The sequence below is a fragment of the Octopus bimaculoides genome, chromosome 14 (assembly GCF_046866305.1).
Source record: "Octopus bimaculoides isolate indiv1 chromosome 14, ASM4686630v1, whole genome shotgun sequence".
Taxonomy (NCBI): domain Eukaryota; kingdom Metazoa; phylum Mollusca; class Cephalopoda; order Octopoda; family Octopodidae; genus Octopus; species Octopus bimaculoides.
The window spans coordinates 41565757-41589756 of NC_142941.1; the positions used below are offsets into that span (position 1 = coordinate 41565757).

The 24000-nt window shown below is 34.9% G+C and overlaps 1 protein-coding gene across 4 annotated transcripts in view; it reads right to left on the minus strand.

Moving 5' to 3' along the window:
* Nucleotides 1-24000, minus strand: part of LOC106872390 (protocadherin beta-15) — a 236074-nt gene that overhangs the window by 187531 nt on the left and 24543 nt on the right. The window lies entirely within an intron of this gene.

The window sequence follows — 24000 nt, forward strand, 5'->3', positions numbered from 1 at the left end:
GTATATATTATGTACGTATATATTATGAGGGTATTTTCCTCCTGTTAGAAAAAGCAGCTGAATCTCTTTTATATCATATCCAGCCATCTCAAGAACGACACATTGGGTGACGTGGTCTTGGGCTTCCTCAACATAGGAAAGAAGCAGAATGGCCATGGTTGGAATATCTTTAGTTATAGGTTTGCTCATTCAAGGTTGAGGTGAGACTAAACAACCACAACAATAACAACAGCAACAATGTTACCACCACCACCACCACCACCACCATCAATGGCACCAAGAATCCCTGAAATAATGGCAGTTCTAATAAGAACAACTGCAATTCTTCTGTCTGTATTTCCGCTCCAACATACTTTACAACATTATAAATTTACACTGTATTTATAGTAGTATTGGCAAATATACACACCTCTCTCTATCTCTGTTTTTCTCTATCTCTGTTTTTCTCTCTCTCTCTCTCTCTCTCTCTCACACACACAAACACATGTATACATATATAAATCCCTTAACCTTAAAAGAAGACAACTGTTTGGAACCGTATGAAATCACAATGAGTAGAAAACCTGGACTATGTTTATGCCACTGCCACTATTATTAAATGCCACGGACCATACTGTCATACTTGGAAATGTTCCCCAAATTGCTATCTGTCATAACTGCCAAGTGAACCGAGTGTGCAATCACAAGAAATGTCTCTTTTAAAATCACAGAGTCTTTCATCAAAGTAAGTCACGATATAAATCTATTTCATACACCCCCAAAAATGCATTAGTGGTTGCCTGAGAGAGGTTAACTACAACCTTTTAGGAAAAGAACATGTCTTAACATTTGTGCAGGCTGTATAGATAGATTTTTCTCTCTCTCTCTCTCTCCTTTTCTTTCATTTTCTCCTATTCTCATTTTTATTTCTATCATTTTTGTGTTTCTAAGTGTCCATGTGTCCATACAAACCCATAAATATGTATATATTATATTCTTGGCTATGTCATGTAACTGGTCAGAATATTATATGCCATAACTAAGAATATACTTGAAATTCATTTAAAGTGAGCTTTCTTCCTGACTTATTGACGACCCACTGATAATATATATATATATATATATATATATATATATATATATATATATATATATATATATATATATATATATATATATATATCTATATATATATATATATATATATATATACTCTATTACTCTTTTACTTGTTTCAGTCATTTGACTGCAGCCATGCTAGAGCACCGCATTTAGTCGAACAAGTCGACCCCAGGACTTATTCTTTGTAAGCCTAGTACTTATTCTATTGGTCTCTTTTGCCAAACCGCTAAGTTGCGGGGACGTAAACACACCAGCATCGGTTGTCAAGCGATGGTGGGGGGACAAACACAGACACACAAACACACATACATATATATATATATATACATATATACGACAGGCTTCTTTCAGTTTCTGTCTACCAAATCCACTCACAAGGCTTTGGTCGGCCCGAGGCTATAGTAGAAGACACTTGCCCAAGGTGCCACGCAGTGGGACTGAACCCAGAACCATGTAGTTGGTAAGCAAGCTACTTACCACACACCCACTCCTGCGCCTTATATATATATATATATATATATATATATATATATATATATATATATATACATATATATATATATATATATATATATATATATATATATATATATATATATATATGCACATGTGTGTGTGTAATGCGATTGTGTACTTGCTATCAATTGCAACGATTTTTTGGCACTACTTTTGTCTTTTCTTTTCAAATATAGTTTCCTTCCTTTCAAGTTTCAAGTTTGAACCTAAATCTTAAGGCCATACCTGACACAGACCCATACTGATATAATGAGTTAGCGTTAAAACCCACTCACCTTATAACTGAATCAAACACATATGATTAACAAATATACTGTCACTAGAGTAATTGCTTTAGACATTTCATATTAAATAATCCATGTTTAAACTGTTGATCGTAATTAAATTCAGACAAATGACACTTTATCAACAGAATTCCATAAAACTCAAAGATTCATGCTACTTCCACATAAGTATAGGTTTATAGCCCCATCTCTCCTCAGCTCATATAATTTCATTTTATTTTTGTCATGTTTGGCAGTATTTTCTTATAATTGATCTTGTTTTTTTTTTTTTTATAGTTTACTCGTCCCTGTAATTCAAAGTTTAGTGCACTCTATTTCTAATCAAGAATGTGTGGGTTCAAATCCCACCTAGGATGAAGATTATTATTTTAGGTGTAGGCATGGCTGTTTGTTTAAGAAGCTCACTGTGCAACCATGTGGTTTCAGGTTCAGTCTCACAGTGTGGCACCTTCAAGCCGATCAATGTCTCATGAGTGAATTTTATGGGTGGAAATTGATTGGAAACACATTGTTTATATGTGTGTGTGTGTGTGTGTGTGTGTGTGTGAATATATCATCATCATCGTCGTTGTTGTTTAACATGAACGTCGTTGTTTAACATGGGGCAAAAGTATAGGGCAAAAGAAGATAATTTGCTCATCAGTTTCAATTGCTTATTATTACTACCCATTTCATGCTTTTAATGAAAAGATAGGACTACCTGATAGGACAGCAGCATCCAGAAATTTTAAAAATATAAAATTTGTGGAAAGTTAGGGCTTCGAGCAAACAAACAACAACAGAGTGGATGTACAGAGTAAACAATTGACAAAGACGAACATTAAAGCCTAATTCTCCACAAATTTTATATTTTAAAAATTCCTGGATGCTGCTGTCTTTTGAAGTAGTCATATCTTGTCGTTAAAAGCATGAAATGGGTAGTAATAAGCAGTTGACAGCTGATGAGCAAATTATCTTTTTTTAGTATTTTGTCTTGTACTTTTCTCTCATGCGTTTATGTATTTTTCACTCATTGATGATGTCCTGTACTCAATGTGTATTCTTTATTTATATATATATGTGTGTATACATACATATATACATACATATATATATATATATATATATATATATATATATATATATATATATATATATATATATATATAAGTCAGTAAATAGTGGGGTTGTGTTAACCGCACGTGGAGAAATAATAGGAAAATGTAAAAAAGCCAGAATGCTGAACTGGGAGCATAATTTAATGAAGATTTTTTCTAACCGGTTTTCATTGCGATGAAGCAAATTATCAAGAAGAAGGAGAATGAAAATGTTTTTTTACAAAGAAGTACAAAAAAGTACAAAATGAAGAAAATAATATATAAAACAATAATATATATTATTGTTTTATATATTATTTTCTTCATTTTGTACTTTTTTGTACTTCTTTGTAAAAAAACATTTTCATTCTCCTTCTTCTTGATAATTTGCTTCATCGCAATGAAAACCGGTTAGAAAAAATCTTCATTAAATTATGCTCCCAGTTCAGCATTCTGGCTTTTTTACATTTTCCTATATATATATATATATATATATATATATATATATTCACACATACATACATACATACATATATATATGTACACACACATATGCATATATGCATACACACACACACACACACACACACACACACACACATATATAGTTTTAGGGAAAAGAACCAAGGGTCATGAACTCATCAATGAAAATCCCTAAAACTATATATATATATATATATATTTTATACTGTGAAACTTAATTTAATTTTAATTTTTAATAATTGAATTTAATTGAGTTTTTACCTGTAAATTTGGATTATCCCTAATATTATTATACATATATATGTTTGGTCTAATTAACTTATTTTATCCTAATGCACCGTCTAGAATATTTCTCTTGTTACGATAACACTCACACACTCACGCACACATAGGGATGCAGACATACACATATACACACACTTCCGATCACAAAACTGATCTGAAGTGGGTATGGATCATGAAGAAGATGTCAAATGGCTGACATTTATGGCCATGTGCTGTGCTGGAGAGAACCCATTCACCTCAAGTAAGTATGGAAAAATAGATATAAAGATGACGGTGCTGTTTATGGCTTGTGATAGAGTTTGGGTTGTATTATAACAACATCTGGATTTCTTCTGATCATTTTTTTTTACATATAAGTCTTCGTATACTGCTTCATCTGTTTGTATAATGAGTGATGGAACCCCTTGTTAGATCTGTTTACATACTATCTACCTCTTACCATTACCCTTTCTTTATTGCTAACTATCACTCCCTCTCTCTCATTACCGTTTCCTCTATCACTCATTATTGACATCAATCTCTTCTACTGTCTCTACTTCTCTAATCTTCAATGCTATCCATCATTTTTTCTCACTTTACTCCTTCCTCTGTTGCTTATTGTTAACATCCATCACCCTCTCTCTCTCTCTCTCTCTCTCTAATCCTTTTGCCTTGTTCTCCAACATACACTTATTCTCTCCTTAATCAATCTCTCACTTCCGGTACTCGATCTTCTATCACTTTGTCTCCTTACCAATAATCATCTGCAAGCTGTCTCTCATTCTCTCTGTTTATTTTCCCCTATCACCCACCTTTATCATACTCTCACTCCTATCATATATCTATCATTCTGGTCCTCTTTGACCCCTGTCTTTTTCCTTCTCATTAGTTAGTAAATAAAGTTCCTCACCGAGTCATATAGACTCAGGTGTATATATTCCCCACCTGGATTGGATGCTGGTCCGTCGCAGGATTACTCATTTTTGCCAACTGAGTGGACAGGAGCAATTTGAAATGAAGTGTTTTGCTCAAGAACACAATGCATTGCACGATCCAGAAATTGAAACCACAATCTTACAACCATGAATTCAACACCCTAACCACTAGACCATGCACCTTCACTTCCTTCCCATTAGGTATATGACAATCATTTGGTGCTGGTAACACAAAACAAAGCACTCATTAGGCTTTGTAAAGTGATTAGTAACCAACTAGAATCAATATGGAGTAGAGAGGTCTCTTTAGCCTAGCCATGGACAAGGCTTCCTCTCTGGTTCAGGTGTCTTACTGAAACATATTCCATATATTCCGTAAAGTGGTTATTGATAGAAAGGATCTCCAGTCATTTGAAAAATGTCAGAAATGGAAACGTGCAAGCAAGGCATGATCTCCAGTGATGATGATGACAGCAATGATGATAACAACAACAACAACAACAAAAACAACAACAACAGCAACAAAGACCATAGTAATGATGATGCAGATGACGATTGTGATAGGATAATAATAATTAGGATGATAACGACGATGATGATATTTAACTCTCTCTGATGCAGTTTTCACCTGGAGCACATGAAATGCAATACATACCATAGCAAACATGCTTTTTACCACAAGCAAATTTTCAGCATTGATCAGTTACATCAACTGATTACATATCAAAAATCTGCAACCAACCTATGTAACTGTTAAATGTAATCTTTACATAACTGCAGGCAACAAAACATGCACACAAATATGCATTCTAAAACTTATACACTTCTTCAAATATAAAATCATATATACAACACCCACTCATATACATACACACACACACACACACACACACACACACACACACACACACACATATATATACATGTATATATATATATATATATATATATATATATATATATATATATATATATATATATATATATATATATACATATATATATAGAAAGAGATGTGTGTGGGCAGTGGTAAAAGTGAATGTGTGTCTATATGTATGAATATAATTTTCTTTTCTTTTTTAACTAATGGCATTATCCAGGTTTTCTTCTTATTATATGTAGAAATATATATTCCAGTTTGTAGGCCTAGGTATCTGAAATCTTCAAAGAGAAGGTCAAAGTCCATCTAACATTTTCAAATATTTATTCTTTAAAATTCCACGTAGAAAAATTAAGAACATTGCATAAACACTACAAGATACTTCAAGAGACATTGGAAAAAAATTACTGTTGAGTAAAATAATTTCTTTAAAGTATTTCATAATTTTTTTATCTAAAAAATATGTTTTCCTAGAAAATAACAAAATTGCAAGAATAATTTCTTCCATTCTACATTTGTTTATTTATTGCACATTTTTATGTATCTCAAATTGAGCTATCTTCTAATTTGGTTTCTCTCAATAATTCTGAGTGAATCAACATTGTCATACCAACTGAATTTTGTCAGCACATTTTTTTTTAAATAGTTCATTCAAAATTCAAAAGATTAATGTGATTGCATATTTTAGGTATTAACAAGACCAAGCTAAGCTGAAAACAGCATTTGGTGCATATATACTTACACATATATGTAACTGCATGTCTATCTCTCTTTTTCTCTCTCTCTCTCTCTCTCTCTCTCTCTCTATCTATCTATCTTTCTATCTAATTATATATCTTGCTCTCCCTCCCTCGTTCTTTTTCTTTCTCTCTCTCTCTCTCTCTCTCTCTCTCTCTCTGTATATACATGCATACATACACAATGTACAACGTACATATATGCAGGGTGTTCATAAATTATCTTTACAACTTTCACATTCTATTGTGTCTAGGTGTTGAGAGCAATCATTGGAACCCATGTAGTAGTATTGTGATATTTCTTATACAACTGCATTTATTTGTTTATCTTCTCCAATAAACTCTCCTGAGTTATCCTTATTTTTCATTTTTTACTCAATCTTTCAAACTGTAAAGGTAATTAATGAACACTACATGTATGAATGTATGTATGTATGTATGTATGTATATATATATATGTATGTATTCATGTATGTATGTATGTATGTATGCATGCATGCATGTGTGTGTGTGGGTATGTGTGTATGCATGTGTGTATATGTTTGTATGTATGTATGTATATTTTTCTTCAAGCATGAGATGTCTTTTATAATGCTTTACCAGGAACCTCTGTCCATCATTAACTTTGGTAGATCCTCACTTTCATTTTCTTGCTGTATACCTCTGCTAATGACATCAGTGAGTGTGTATGCAATTACACACACACACACACACACACACACACACACACACACACACACACACATGATCATACACGCAGAAAAGTCTATGTACATGAACATTGCATCTTGAGTGTCATCGCTTTCCAATAACTGAAAATATTATCCTTTCCTATAAGTTATAATTTCAAAAGATAGACATTTTTCAAATTGTAAAACTGGTAAGCTTTTGCAAATAGTATATAATTTAAAAAAAAATTATATTTAATATACATTTGTAAATGATATAGATTTGAAAATGTTAAGCATATGAAAGTGGTATACAATGTTCCAAAGGTACATAATTGAAAATGATGCTTACATATATATATAATAAATATATACATACATGTGTGTATTTGTGTATGTATGCATGCATGTATGTATGTATGCATGTATGCATGTATGTATGTATGTATGTATGTATGTATGTATGTATGTATGTTTGCATGAATGTGTGTATGAATGTTTGTATGTATGTATGCACATATGTATGTGATGTATGTATGTATGTGAATGTTTTATATTTGAAAATGACATTTGCAACTGGTATACAATTGAAAATGTTACTTATTTAAAACTGGAATATATTGGAAGTTGGGATATTCATAGAAATTGGTGTATATTTTGAGACAGTAATCTAAAATAAAAATTTGATGGGAAATGAACTCTTTGTTTCTTTCTAATAAAGAAAATAACGTATTTAAGATGAAAGAAGGAGGAGGAAGAAAAAGGGGCATAGAGACAGTGTCAACGTAGAGAGAAAGTGTGAGATAGATAGATAGGTAGATTGATAGATAGATAGATAGATAGATAGATAGATAGATAGATAGATAGATAGATAGATAGATAGATAGAGGGAGAGAGAGAGAGAGTGGGGAGATGTAGGATGATTTACTAAGAAGATATATGGTGAGATGTTCAGGTAGAGAAGATGGTTGGATGAGAGATAGTGGCAATAAGGAAGAAAGGGTGTGAGATAGAAGCAGTGAGAAGTACAGCTAGGGAATGAGAGTGTGAGGGAAAGTTGGGAGTAGACAATTAGAAAGAGTGGAAGATAGAAACAGGGAAGATGAAAAAGAAAGTGAAAGTAGACTAAGAGAAAAAGATAAAGATATGAAAGGGAAGATGTGCCATCCAGAGAAAGAGAAAGAAAAAGATTAAGTTTTAGAAGAAGAAAAGGGACAGTGTAACTGGAAAAGTGAGAGTTTAGATAGACAGAAGTATATAGAAAGAAAGAAAAGAAAGGAAAAGTTGAATTGTTTTTGATGTGTGTTTTCAGAGAAGATGTGTATTCTTGTGTTTGAGCCATTGCATTACTGCTGCAGTTATATGGCAGCAGTGTTGTGTCGTTTGCTTCTGCAATGTCAAGTCAATAAGAGAAAGAAAGAAAGAAAAGTGGACTCTACTTTGCTACCATCTACCGTTTGTTTGGAATGTGTGCTGGAACTGAGAAAAAGCTGATTAATTGTCACATAGAAGGAGAACAGAAACTCTACATTTGATTTCGACAGCATGCCTAAATTAAATAGAGAGAAACGCCACAAATGTAAACTTACTCACATACCAGCAGACATAGATAAAACATACAAGTGTTCCACTAATTAAATTTTTTGGTATCTTTGTTTTTTACAATTAAACTGAATGTTTCGTCCCTAAAATGGATGTTTTTTACTTGTATTTTTTTTTTCTGTATTTACATTACTTAATTTTTATTTATATGTTCTTCTTATCATGAAATAAAATTGATTGAAATGTAATGGAAAAGAAAAAGAAGAAAAAAAAAAGGTAAAGAAATGATGAAATTGTAATTTACAAAGATAAAACTTTCACAAGAATTAAAGTATTAAAATAGAAAACAGAAATTAGAAGATGACAATAGTTTTATTTTTATTAAAGTTAAACAAAAAAAAAAAAAAAAAAACAAGAAGAGAAAGAGAGAGAAAGAAAGAAATTAACAAATTATCATTTCACAGGCTTTAAAACTTGTTCTCTTCCTTTAGAAATAAAATTGCCATTATAATGAAACACAAAGTTCTTGTTTTAAATTTATCTTAAATGCTGTGTCTTTCAAATGTTTGACATTTTATTCAGCCTTTTGTTATTTCTTTGGGGTTTTGTTTTTGCTAATATTTACTTTTATTTCTGTTAATTACAATGACAGACCCAATAACAGAATTATTGTGAGTTGGAGAAACTTTGATAAACTGGGATTATCCAAGTTATTAGTAAACAAGATCTCCCTTGAGGGATGTTTAAAATCTAAAAATCAACAAGCAGGGAGATAACTGCAATAAGAACAAATGATCAAAAAACGATGCATGGAAAACACTTTTACATTAAAATCTAAGAAGCTGTAACCATATTGATGAACTAAATGTTAAAAATTGATGTGGCTGTTTTTGTCAACATATTATCTCTTGTCAGGCCTGGCAAAGCTTACTTATGATCAAATGTATTATAGCTATGATCATTCCATCTCTTCGAAAATAATATGCCTGTACTATATTATCTATTGTGTTCTTTTCATTTTTCCATTTTAAGATGGTATGGTATGACTTGAGAGATACTTTGTTGCTATTTCTAGCAAGTTGTATGACCTCATTGGCTGGTACACACACACACACACACACACACACACACATATGTATGATAGGCCGATTTTTTAAGTACATGCCTGGTAAACTACCAAATTGTGGCAGTGCACATATATGATATACCAGATGATGTTTACATATGTGTGATATACACAATGATGAGTGTGCAGATGATAATACATCACAAGATGATAGTGCATATGAGTGTTATATGAATGTTTTCTTTATGACAATGGGTGATATGTCATCATCATCATCGTCATCATCATCATCGTCATCCTCATCCTCCTCATCCTCGTTGTCGTCGTCATCATCATCATCATCATCATCACCATTGTCATCATCATCATCATCATCATCATCATCACCATTGTCATTATCATCATCATCATCATCGTCGTCGTCATCGTCGTCGTCGTTGTTGTCATTGTCATCATCATTATTGCTTTAATGTTTACTTTTCCATGCTTGCATGACTCAGATGGAATTTGTTGAAGTAGAAAGATACACTTTCTATCATCAGCCCTCACCTGATTCCAAGCAAGATTAATGTTTCCCTATGGTCAAGCATAGTTTTGGCAGAAGAGTATGAAAGAATAATGACACTGCTTGTCTGAAAACAATGACACAATACCAAGAATCAGGGCAAGAAGACACAAACATACACGCACATACATACAAACATATATTTAGATATATATTTATCGTTGGTGGAGCATATATCTGAAAAATAAGTACACTCTAAAGGATAGGGCAGTAATGCATTTACATGCAGTTGAATATATGTCCAGTCATAGAGTGACCAATAGTTTCACATACATAAAGCTCTTAGCTTTATGGATGACTCCTCAGACTTTTATGGCAGAGGGCATAGAGTCAGTCAAGTCGTCTATAAAGCTGAGCACTTTATGTATGTGAAACCATTGGTCACTCAGTGACCGGACATATATTTAACTACATGTAAATATGTGTGTGTGTGTGCAATGGGTGTCTTGAACAAGAAAGGATGAATTGCATAATGTAGTCCTAGAAAGGAGGCGCAATGGCCCAGTGGTTAGGGCAGCGGACTTGCAGTCATAGGATCACGGATTCGATTCCCAGACCGGGCATTGTGAGTGTTTATTGAGCAAAAACACCTAAAGCTCCACGAGGCTCCGGCAGGGCATGGTGGCGAACCCTGCTGTACTCTTTCTCCACAACTTCCTCTCACTCTTACTTCCTGTTTCTGTTGGGCATGTAATTCAAAGGCTCAGCCTTGTCACACTCTGTGTCACGCTGAATATCCCTGAGAACTACGTTAAGGGTACACGTGTCTGTGGAGTGCTCAGCCACTTGCATGTTAATTTCACGAGCTGGCTGTTCCATTGATCGGATCAACTGGAACCCTCGATGTCGTAAGCGACGGAGTGCCAACAACAACAACAGTCCTAGAAAACATGCTTTGTCTATAAAGATGATAACAAGTACAGCAAAATATGTGATAGCCATAGCTGAAATGTCCTTTAATCTTGGATGTTCTGATTTAGCAATGACTTGGTGCTAAACATCAACCTCATTGCATAGGCTAAGGAGGGTATCTTCTTCAATTGGAAACAAACTTTTTTAAGATATACCTGCAAGAACATTTTTATCATTTAATCATAAGTAAATGTACCATGCCATGGTCTATTATCTGGACCTATGAGAAAGTGGGTGGAAGGCAGATTGGAAGTTATCTTTGGACCATAGACATGAAACAAATGCTTGTAACAGAATAGGCCTCACTAAGGACACCCAGGAAAAAAGTGATGGTATTAACCAGGGTGACAGATCATGTCTACCACCCAAGCACAAGATTCACTTAGTTTACAGTTTCACATATAAAATTTTGGTCACAAGGTTTTAATTGGCCTGAGGTTATGGAATAAAACAACTTTTCAAGGTGCTGTGCACTGGGATTGAATTAAACATCATATAGTTGTAAAACGAACTGCTTAACTACACTGCAATATCTGCTCTCTCAGCCTTAGAAACAAATACAGTGATCTCACTGTGTGTAATGAAAGTTTGCACCTTCTGGATTCCCATTTCTAGCTTAGATAGTTAGCTCTTGATTGTTATGTGTTCGTACCATCGACTCAAAGCACTGAAAAATCATAGAATGCATGCTACAGATCCATTGCTTTTCTTATCCTATAATCATGAGGAAGGCAGTGTTCATGATATTTTACAAGACCTGTGGGACTGATGGTTAGGAGTGGGTTAGGTATATTCAAACTACAAACCTGGCCTAAATGCTTTCAACAGAGTAGGGGGCGTCTTCTAAAGGAACCAAAGTGACCAAGTAATGGTATCAAATCAGATGAGGGACGATTTCCCAACCAAGATTTTTGGCTAGTTGGCAAAGATTTTATGATATACAGGGTAGGTCAAAACTCAGGCACAAAATATGTTCAGTCAAAGATATGCTTCAGTTTTTCTAAAATTAAATAAAATAGGTAAAATAATAATGAGTACACATGTTGCGTAACTTTTTGGTCTACCCTATAGTTTAGTAGAAATACTCCATAGACATGAGCATGGCCAATATGGTTAAGAAGTTTGTTTTGCAACCACATGGATCCAGGTTCAGTTCTTCCTCATGCCAACTGAGGTAAGTGCCTTGTTGTAATTCATCTACTAAAACTTCCATTGATAAATGCTTTGTGAACAGAATTTCGTTACACACACACACACACACACATGCATATACATTTACGTGTGCATGTGTGTGTATGGGTGTGTGTAAGTGTGTGTATGAGTGTGTGTTTGCAAGTGTCTATTTGTCCTTGCATCAACACTGCTTACAAACTGGTGCTCTTTGTTTGTGTCTGCCTATAACTTCAGTAAATGGAGCTAAGTACCAAACACAGAGAAATAATATTAAGATCGATTTCATTAACCAAAATCATTTAAGATGGTTGCCCCATTAAGGCCACAGAGGAATAACTAAACCAAGTAAAATATTAAATAAAGTACAAATATAAACAATCATTTCCTAATTGACATAATACTTCATTTAAATAATAATTATTTCTAAATTTTTTATGAATTGGAGAAACGAAATCTGTTTATTAGGCTGCTGCTCCATCAAATATTTATTCTATATCATGGAAGACTTAAGTACTTCAATTACTTGGAGAAAGAAAATATGAGTAAAGCTCTTTGCTCCTGCCTGACTATACAGCACAGAAGGAGCCTCTATATGGTTGCTCAACTTGCTAGAAACAGCAGTTAAATTTTCAAGGAAACTTCCATCTCATATATGTATATATGTATTGTATGATATTATTTAAATGAAGTATTATGTCAATTAAGAAATGATTGTTTATATTTGCTATTTATTTAATATTTTACTTGGTTTAGTTATTAGACTATGACCTTACTGGGGCAACCATCTTGAATGATGTAAGCATGATAATGTGATAAAGAAGCTTACATTACAACTGTGTGATTTTAAGATTTTGGATTCAGTCCCACTGCATGGCACTTTGGGCATGCTCTGGGTCAACCAACGCCTTGTGAGTGAATTTGGTAGATGGAAACTGTGTGGGACCCTGTTGTGTGTATGTTTTGTCTTTTACTTGTTTCAGTCATTAGACTATGGCCATAATGGGGCACTGGTTTGAAGAAATTTATTTGAACAAATCGATCTCAGTGCTTACTTTTATTCTTAAGCCTTATATTTATTCTGCTGGTTTCTTATATATATATATATATATATATATATATATATATATATATATATATTTTACATACATATACACACACACACACACATATATGTGTGTTTATGTATATATATATATATACACATATATACACATATACATACATCCATGCATACATACATACATATATATGTGCATACTCTCTTTCTCTCTCATACACATACACACGCTCAAACATTACATATACATACACCTGCCTGTGCATGCCTACACACTCACACACACACACACACACACACACACACATATATATACATATATATACATTCATGCATGTATACATATATATAAAGATATCTAGCTAGCTATCTATCATTCTATATACATATGTATATATGTATATATATGTATGTGTATATATATATATATATATATATATATATATATATATATATACACACACAGACACACACACACATACACGTATATACACATACATGTACGTATACACAAACAGACACACACACACACACACACACACACACACACACACACACACACACACACACACAATAAAACTTCTAAAGAAGCTGAAGATGGAACGAAACTTTTCAGAGTTGGTAATCATGGAAAAGTAGAAGCAAATTAACTGAGTTGGCTGTAAAAATTGGTGAGGTCATTATTCCGTAAATCAATGTTCAACTTCACTGCCACTGATATTACACGAAATCATGCTTTTGTTTGTTGGTTCTGAGCGTCTTTAATTTCAAGATTTTGCCGAAGAAATGTTTGGTATCGATAAAAAGATGTTGTCTGTAGTAGAAGAGTTAGGAGAAGGACGTTATTAATTTTTCTTTGAATAGTCAGGATATTGACTTTGGTAGGCAAAGATTGAAAGCGAAAGGAAAAAAAAACAAAAAAAAAAAAACAAGAGAGAGAAAAAGGAAAAAAGAAATAAAAAAGAATTTGTTTATGGGTTCATTTACTAGGATCTGAATCAGAGTCCGAAGTGTAAAAAGACATTGCCCGAGGGAGTTCTGAAGACATGTTGACAGTGAACGAACTTTGACATGAAGAAGGAAGCAAATGAAAATAATAATAACAATAATAATAATAATAATAATAATAATAATAATAATAATAATAATAATAATAATAACAATAATAATAGTAATGAAAATCAAGACTTCTCTCTTACAAAAAAAGAAATAGAAAAAAAAATATGATACAAAGGAAGAAACAGATGGCAAAAAAAGAAAAAAAAAAAGAAATCAATAAGCTAGCAAGACCTTGCCAGGAAAGACATATTTGGAGCTTATGATTAAAAAGAAAAACCATGAAGACATCACAGAAGCAATACGCAAACAATATTGTCGCTATTCAGTATTTGGTGCAGTGTTGGCAATTACACACACACACACACTCACACACACACACACACACACACACACACACACACACACACACACACACACTCACACACGCACACATACACACATATAGACACCTTGTAACACCGAAGATAATATAATTAACAGAAAAACAATCATAGCTTTATTGAGTGATTGCAAACAACTTCAAAGTAAAATAGCTGTGAATAGTGTGTTTGTATGGAAGGTGGTACGGTGATGGTGGTGGTGGTGGTGGTGGTGGTGGTGGTGGTGGAGAGGTGGTTGTGAGGGGGGGACGCAGTGGTGTTGATGCTTCTGATGGTATAACACTATGTGTGTTGTGTGGAGTGATGATGATGTTGATGATAATGATGATGATGATGATGGCAATGATGACGATGATGATGATGATGATGATGATGATGATGATGATGATGATGAGAATGAGGATGACGATGATGGTGATGATATTTGTAGTTGTGATGTTGGTGGCAAGGTGACTGTGGTGGTGGTGGTGGAAGTAGTGACAGCAATAGTAGTGGTTGTGGTGATGAGGTGTTTATGATGTTGCTGGTGTTAGTAGTTTTGGTAGTAGTAGTAGTAGTAGTGGTGGTGGTAGTGGTAATGGTGATTACAGTGACTGCTGTGGTGTTAGTGGTGGCATTGTTGGTACAAGTGGTAGCAGTGGTAGTGTGGTGATTGGGGTTATAATAATAGTGGTAGTAGGGCTACAGCTGATAGTAGTGGTGTCAACAGTGGTGGTGGTTGTAGTTGTGGTGGTGGTAATTGTGAGGGTGTTGATGCTGGTAACACTAGTGGGTGTGACGATCATGCAGTGGTCAATGGTTATGGGGATGGCGGTGGATATGGTGGATGTGGTGGTGGTGGTGAAAGGTCTTTATAGTACACATGGGGTTGCAGTAATTAAAAAAGGGTAAAGACCCCTCCTTCGGTCATGAATGACCATGGGATTGTACCTAGAATGTTATCTGCTGAAGCACGTGCTTAGGGCATCAAGAGAAGGAAGGGGTGCTATAGAAATAGTAAATGGTTTACAGCACAAAAGAAATCACTTTAAACTTGCTAAAATAATATTTGGGATGCCTTTATCTTTACTAAGTATAGATGCAGATGTATTACCTAAGATTAATTTTGAGGATCTGATCAAAGACTTTGCAATTCAAAACAGTAGGTTCAAATATAAATGAAATGGAAGTATAGAAAAATAAACACTATTTTCCTTCTTACTGATTTGTTTCATTTTGAAAAATAAAAAAAGATATTTTATAGTCTGTTATTGTTTATATTTTGAATTACATAATCTTTTATGGGGGCACCAAAATCTTTTAAATGCTTTGGGCCTTGATGGGCCTGAATCCAGGCCTGCCAAGATGAAGGATTTGATAGTTCTGGAACCTAGAAAATCTTTGGTCAGAAATGGTTGAAGTGGTCTTAGATGGTTATTGTATTTGTATTTTTAGTGTATAAGAAAATGTATAACATGACAAGGACTGTGGATGATGACAATGATGAAGGTGATGCTGATGATGATGATGAGATCCTGATTATGATGATGACGATGATGATGATGATGATGACCATGATGATTACCATGATGCCAATATTAATGACACTGTTGTTCACAACAGTGATGATAATGATAAAAACAAAGGTGACAATCTCGGCAAAAGTGGTGATGATGATGATGATGTTGATAATGATAATGATGACGATGATGACGACGACGATGATGATGATGATTGTTATCGATGTTGTGATATTTCTTATAATGGAAAAGCTCAGTATCAAAAATGACAAGGCCCTTGACTAACAACATTCCAGTCCCTAGTTTAACATGTTCAACTGTAGTCAGCTGTGATAAGACTGTAAGAAAAGTCCAGGGAGGAAATTCTCCACCTTGACTTGTGTAAAAGCATATTTGGCTTTGGTCCATGAGTAACATCTTTTGATTGTGGGAAGCATGAATTTCTACATTACTCTGCTTTGTCAAGGTGGCAAGCTGGCAGAATCGTTAGCACGCTGGTTGAAATGCTTAGCAATATTTCGCCCATCACTACGTTCTGAGTTCAAATTCTGCCAAGGTCGACTTTGCCTTTCATCCTTTTGGGGTCGATAGAAATAAGTACTAGTGAAACACTGGGATTGATGTAATCAACTAGTCCCCTCTCCCAAAATTTCAGGCCTTGTGCCTATAGCAGAAAGGATTATTTTCATCATCAGTTATAGAATCTAACTCAGTTAATGTTGACCATACATCTTCACATGTATGTGCAAGTCTAGGTAGGATTTTTTGAAGGAGACTGAGAGTTGCCCATGCATGTAAGTCACCCACAGCAATGAATAAATGCTACTGCTGATATAATTTGGTACCATTGTCCTCACAGCAGTTGATCTCAGGTCACAAAAAGCCAGAACAGATACTACAAGACATCTCTCTTGACACTCTAAGTCTCCACCTTGAATTATTTTGACTCTGAATGGATGAAAGGCAAAATTGAATTCAGAATGCAGAGAGCTGTAACAACTATCCACTCTAACAACTCTGCTATTTTACCACCATTTAAAACATTTAAAACATGGCATTTATAAATATTAATTATAATACATAATATGATTATAATTAAATATTAATTATAATATGTAATATGATTATAATTAAATATTAATTATGATATTATAGGGATCTTTTTTAAAACGGGGGCCACATTTTTCATTAACGAAACACTTTGAAACTTGGATCACTGGTAGAATGTGTCATATAAAACATCTTTTTCTCTTAGTCTTCTTAAAAAAAAAAGAAATCCATAAATTATTCCATGTTAAAGTTGTCGTATTTCTGTAATTTCAACCAATCACTGACGTCCATTCAGCCGATATACATTAAGTGCCGACTACATAAACAAACGATTCTGAAACAATTAACCCTAACCCTAACCCTAAGTATAGATAAGTATACGAAGTTTGAAAGTCTTTCGGTACCAAAAGCACTACATAAAACATTAATGAAAAATGTGGCCCCCGTTTTAAAAAAGATCCTATTATAGTATAAATATTCATAATATTAAGCCTATAAATATAGATTCTATAATCTACAGAAAATTATTTAGTTCTTTGTTTTTAATCAATAAATGAAACAATAGACAATGTGTTGATAAAATAAGTACCAATCATATAAAAAAGGAAGAAAGGTACTCCCTGAGCCATAGACCCTTAGGATCAGTTTCCTAGATTCTTTGACATATATATTCTTCCTCTGGATGGGACACCAGTCCATCACAGGATTACTCATTTTTGTCAGCTCAAGAACACACAACACATTGCCTGGTCCAGGAACTGAACCCACAATCTTATGAGCATGAGTGTAACACTCTAAGCGTTAAGCCATGATCCCTACATACCATTCATATGCCATGGTCGATTCAGTGAACTATTCCTCTCTCTCTCTCTCTTTTATCACTTTATGTTTTCTGTGTTGATGTAATTATCACTATGCATTGTGGTAGTAACTATGATGTTGATGAAAAACTCTTGTGTCAGTGTAAAAAGCCACTGATCGTAGGATATAGAGAGAGGAAATTCAGAGAGAGAGAGAGAGAGAGAGAGAGAGAGAGAGAGAGAGAGAGAGAGAGAAAGAGAGAAAGATAGTGAGAGAGAGAGAAAGAGAGAGAGAGAGCAAGCAAAGGTATTAAGCTTTAGCAGGGTGTGATGTGGTGAGCAGATGGGAGATACAACACCCAGCAGTCACAGCAAGCAATGTTCATTGTGAAAGTAATGCAAAGAATAAACAGATTTTTCACACCTCTAATTCCATGGCTTTTCCATGACAGTTTAGTGGTGAGTTATATTAATGTTTACAACTTTTGGTGTCCACCAATTATGTCCAGCTAATCACAATAGGATCTCACCTTCTCAACTCTCTCTCTCCCCCATCTCTCTAACTTTCTCTTTCTGTTTCTCTTTCTTTTTTTTTCTTTCTCTCCTCAAAGCCTCAGAACAATAAAGAAGAAAAATAAACATAAAAATAATCATAAATCTCAGTCCAATATCTCTATTTGTAGGCAAACAAAAGAAGATTATCTTTTTGTCCACAAACAATAATGGATTGATCACCGTTGTGAGTATATAACCTGCTCTACACAGATGCATTCAAGGAACATTATTTCAGTTTAGTATTGATAACTGCTTTCTACAGTTCAGTGATGTGTCATGGCGATATTGAGCAGATTGAGATTGAAATCAATGCTATAAGGGCTTCATTAGAATTTGTAACCATGTGTGTGGATGGATGTCTTGTATACACATCATTTATCATCAAACGGGGGGGAATTTATACCAATGAGGACGCAGTGATATCCTTGAACAAATACATTCATTATTAACTCTGACCAAACACCTGTGTGTATGCATGCGTGTGAAAGCGGGAGAGTGTATATGTGTGTGTGTTTGTGTGTATGTGTGTGTGCATATACATGACTGTGTGTGCGTGAGGTTTAATGAGAAACGGATCTGAATGTCAATATGTGCCACTTAGCGATAATATCCAAGGGGATACATTACTGCCCACCTGACTGGTGAGTCACCAGTTCAAATTCCACAGATGATATTCTACTGTGTCCCTGGAGGAAGGAACATAATTTCCATGTGAATACAATTTGAATCTGGTATTGCCCAGTTGTAATAAAACTGAAGAGTATTATTTTTAAGGGATCCTTGACTACAAGAAGCAATTTTATCTTACCAGTCTCCACTCCATCATAAATCCTATTGTGGGTATGTAGATTGACATTGGAACATGTATATGTAAGGAAATATGATTATTTATATATATATATATATATATATATATATATATATATATATATATATATATATATAAGGCATAGACATGACTGTGTGGTAAGAAGCTTGCTTCCAAACAAAATGGTTCTAGGTTTAGTCCCACTGCGTGGCATCTTGGGCAGTGATGATAATGATGATGATGATGATGATGATGATGACGATGATGATGTTGATAATGATGTCGATGATGATTATAATGATGTGTGTGTGTGTGTGTGTGTGTATAAATATATATCACTGTTGGCTATTTCTCTTAGTTTAGTTTCACTTATTTTATGCATAAATATTCCTTATTCTAGTTACCCTCTTTTTTCAAGACAATTAGATCGTCTTTTCCTGAATGACATGGCTGTTTTAGAGAATCCTTGATTCTTGGGATTATCTTTATTTTGTATTTGGAGTTGACTACAGTTCTCACAAGACATCTCTTTACATTAAATTCTTCGATAATGAAGAATTTAACTTGCATGGACATCTAAAGGCAGTTTTTGTTTTCAAATTCCTTGAATAATCTCAGTTGATCAAAGCTTTTTAAGGTGCACTGGCATCGACCATACTCAAATGGGGCTTTTTATGTGCCACCAACATATGAGCCAGTTAGGTGACACTCGCATCAACCATGCTCGAATGGTACTTTTTATGTGCTACAGACACTGGTATTGGCCACTCTTGAATGGTGCTTTTTATGTGTCACTGGCCATGACTATGATGTCACTTGACTCAACAAGTCTTCTCAAGCACAGCATATTTTCATTTAATGTCTATATTCTATGCTGGAATGAGTTGGACAGTTTGACAAGGATCTATTCAGCTCAAGAACTGCATTGTGCTCTGGTGAGTGCTATGGTATGGTTTCTGTGGTTTGATGCCCTACCTAATGCTCTACCAAATGCCAACCACTTTACTGCATGTACTTGAAGCTGTTTTTCTTTTCCTTTTTTTTTTTTTTTTTTTGGTGGCACTAGCACTTGTGAGAATGCCATGCAACTTGCAAGACCATGAGCTATGAGAAGGAATTAGCAACTTGATGTTAAGAGAGTAAAGAGTTGAGAGGAGTAAAATATGAGAGTAAAAAAAGGTCAGAGTTTGTTGCTGTAGAGGTGCAATATGGCCACGTATATTTTAGAAGAGACAGTGGTGTGGGGAAACGAAGCAGGTAAGTGATATAAGTGATGATGTGTCAGAGTGGTGCTTCAAGGTAAGATGAGTTGGGTAGAAATGAGAAAGGGGTGGGCTGGGACAACAGAGATGCCAGGAAAATCAGTAGGGGAGTAGAGGATGTCTGATTGTTCAGAGCAGCAGAATACAAATGATGGATGTTACAGAAAATAGGAAGACGAAAGAGAGATGATATGCTGTTAGGTAGGTTTCAGGAGTGAATGAGGAAGGGATAGAGGCAAATGCCCTGTATGAGGAGGGTGGGATGCATGGTGGGGTGCGAAGGAGAGCTAATTGGTGTCACAGTAGGGGGTGGGTGATCAATAAAAGTATGGGTGAAGATCAATATATAAATTCATGTATACATACATATATGAATATATATGCATTTCTATGTAATCTATATTTCTGTCTGCTTGTGTATGTATGTACATATACATTCATGTGTGTGTGTGTGTAAGTATGTATATATGCATGCATGTGTGTGTGTGCATATATATATATATATATATATATACACACACACACACACATATATATGGATATATACATACATGTATTGATATATATTAATATGTGTGTGTGTATACATATATTTATATGTATTAATATATATTCATATGTTTATGTGCAATCACGTATACATGTACACATAACTGGTATATGATATTATACAAGATCATATTCCAGCATAGAGTATAGTGAATTTTTGCTCTATTTCTTTTTCCACATTGGATAATGTGTATACATATGTATATGAATGCATTCCTTTGAGGGTGCATATGCATGTATCCATGTATGTATACATGTTGTATTTGTATGTATGTGTTTTTTTGTATGCATTTATATGCTAATCTCAGTTAGAGGGAAGAAGTCAGGCACTATCATATTCCCTAGGGTGGGGGAGTTCTCAGGAGAAAAATCCGAATTGATTATCTCTCTGACTGCACATTCATTCATATAAAACTAGCAAAGAATAGATAACAGTTGACAGTAATAATGTCAGAAAAAATAAATTGGACTTCAGCTCTGGCTCTTTCTGATTGGATTTCTGGTTTCCACCTGTAAAATAGAGTATCAGAGCTTATGTTTCACTGAGAAAGAGGTTGAATGTCTTGTTGGACCAGTAAAATGTGGGACATAATGCCAATTTTTAATTGCAGCCCATTAGATTCTGAGTTCTAATTCCTAACAAGCTCTGCTTGGTCTTTCATCTTTCTGAGGACAACAGCATAAAGCAAGGAGAGTAAAGGTTGGGGAAGCAGTAGGAGTTTTTCTTTGTTTTTACTTTTTGCATTTAGAGTGAGGGACGAGCCTGTGGTCCTTGTGGACCTTTTGAGAGTGGTGTGATTAGTGCATTTAATGGTCCATTCAAACTGGTGCTAGTCAAAATTAGCAGGAAAGCTATAAACCAAGTGAACATTCCAGAGGGTCAATAATCTGGGGACGAAGAATAAGGCATAGAGGTTAGTGTAGTGAAAGAGAAGGTTTGGAAGCACCAAAGATGTTGAAAGATAGGGAGATGAGTATTAAGAGTACCTGGGTAGAGAGGGGCATAAGACCAGGCAACTCCAATGGGTAAAGATTATATTAATGATAGGAAAAAAAGAAAGAGCACAGCATGTCAGTGGGTCGGAGGCTAGAGTGTGTCCATTAGTAATAGAATGCCAATCAGCTGAGCTTTGTCTGTCTGTGTTCCTAGATGTCAGTGTGAATAGCAGCAACACCATCCTAGATATGAAACCAGTATTCCCACATCTCAAGTGGGCTTCCCACAAACCTTGTAGAGTGTCAGGAGCATGTGTGGTGCTGAAACTTCTTCTAGACCTAAAGAGAAGGAATATCTTTTGGATACAATCCAAGCTCTGTTAAAGATAAGCTTTTACCTAGAGAAATCCTTGATGAGAATAAGACCTGTCAACTGGAGTGATTGTAAGGATTCGATCTGAGTGCCACTCACATTCAAAAGGAGTGTGGTATTAGTGTTTTCTTGATTTGAGGTGTTATTGAAATTTTTTGGCAATTAAAAGTGGTATGGTTGGCTTGGTCCCACGAGAGAATGCTCCTGAGGTTTCTGCTTATGGAATTAATGTAAGTTTGTCATGTGATGTCAAGAGTGTATGTAGCTAATACATGGTTAGAGAAGGTTTAAGGTAAAATGAAGGGTTGTCATCTGTATAAGAGTAGACTTGGCTGGAAGTGGCAGCAAGTAGGCCGTTGATGTATAGGATGAAGAGAGTAGGGGACAGAACTAGACCCTAAGGAACACTGAATTACATTGTGAGTTGAGCTGTAAGTGCTCTGTCAACATGTGCTATAATGGTAGAATTTGATTGGAAGCAACCAATCCAATATATGAAAAATGGATGGGATCAATATGTGGAAAGTTTTTGTTTTGAAATTTTCATGTCAGACATGACTGAAGACTTTGGTGATGTCTAGAGCAGCAACAGTGTTTTTAGTGAACTTCTATAAAGCAAAAGCCCATAGTAAATAACATAAGAGAGTAGGTTGCAAGGGGTCTGATTCTGTGAAAGTCATGCTGGTGGTCACAAAGGAGAAGCAGAAATTCAAGGGAATGAGAATGTCATTGTTAATGGCTGTTTCCATTAACTTCAAGATGTTAGGAGCGAGAACAATAAGGCAGTAATGGGATTGGAGGGGCTACTGGACTGCCTTTCTTTGGAATGAGACACACTGAAGTATGCTTCCAAATGTCAGGGTATATTTCCATAGGGAATGAGAGATTACAGAGTTGGGGAGTATAAGAACAGCTTCTGGGGTGCATTGGTTAAGTGTAGTAGAAGGGATAGAGTCAGGCCATTGAGCTTGTTTGTTTGAAGCAGCTGGAGGTATTTCTGCACTTTCTGTGAGTGTAAGCTGTTAGGATAGATAGAGAGGGTGCAGAAGAGATTGGCCAAGGATGTGTAGTGTGAAGTTGAATGCAAAGCAGGCTGTGAAGGTGGAGGCTTTGTCTATGGATGCGTTGTTTGCAGAGCCATCATTGTTTAGAAGAGGAGAAAAAAAGGACACCACAAAACCGATGGAAACTTTCTTAGCCAGAAACCAGAAGGACTGGCTGTACTTTAGGAGGTGGTAAAGCTTGAAGGCTGTGTAATGCATGATAGCATCCTCCTCAAACCAAACTGCACCCCAGAAGTTGTTCTTATACTCCCCAACTCTGTAATTTCTCATTCCCTATGGAAATATACCCTGCATTTGGAAGCATACTTCAGTGTGTTTCATTCCAAAGAAACTTGATAGAAGTTGCATTACAAGGTGAATTCCACCTAATTTTAAGGTGATTGAGATTCCTGGGCCACAGTAGAGC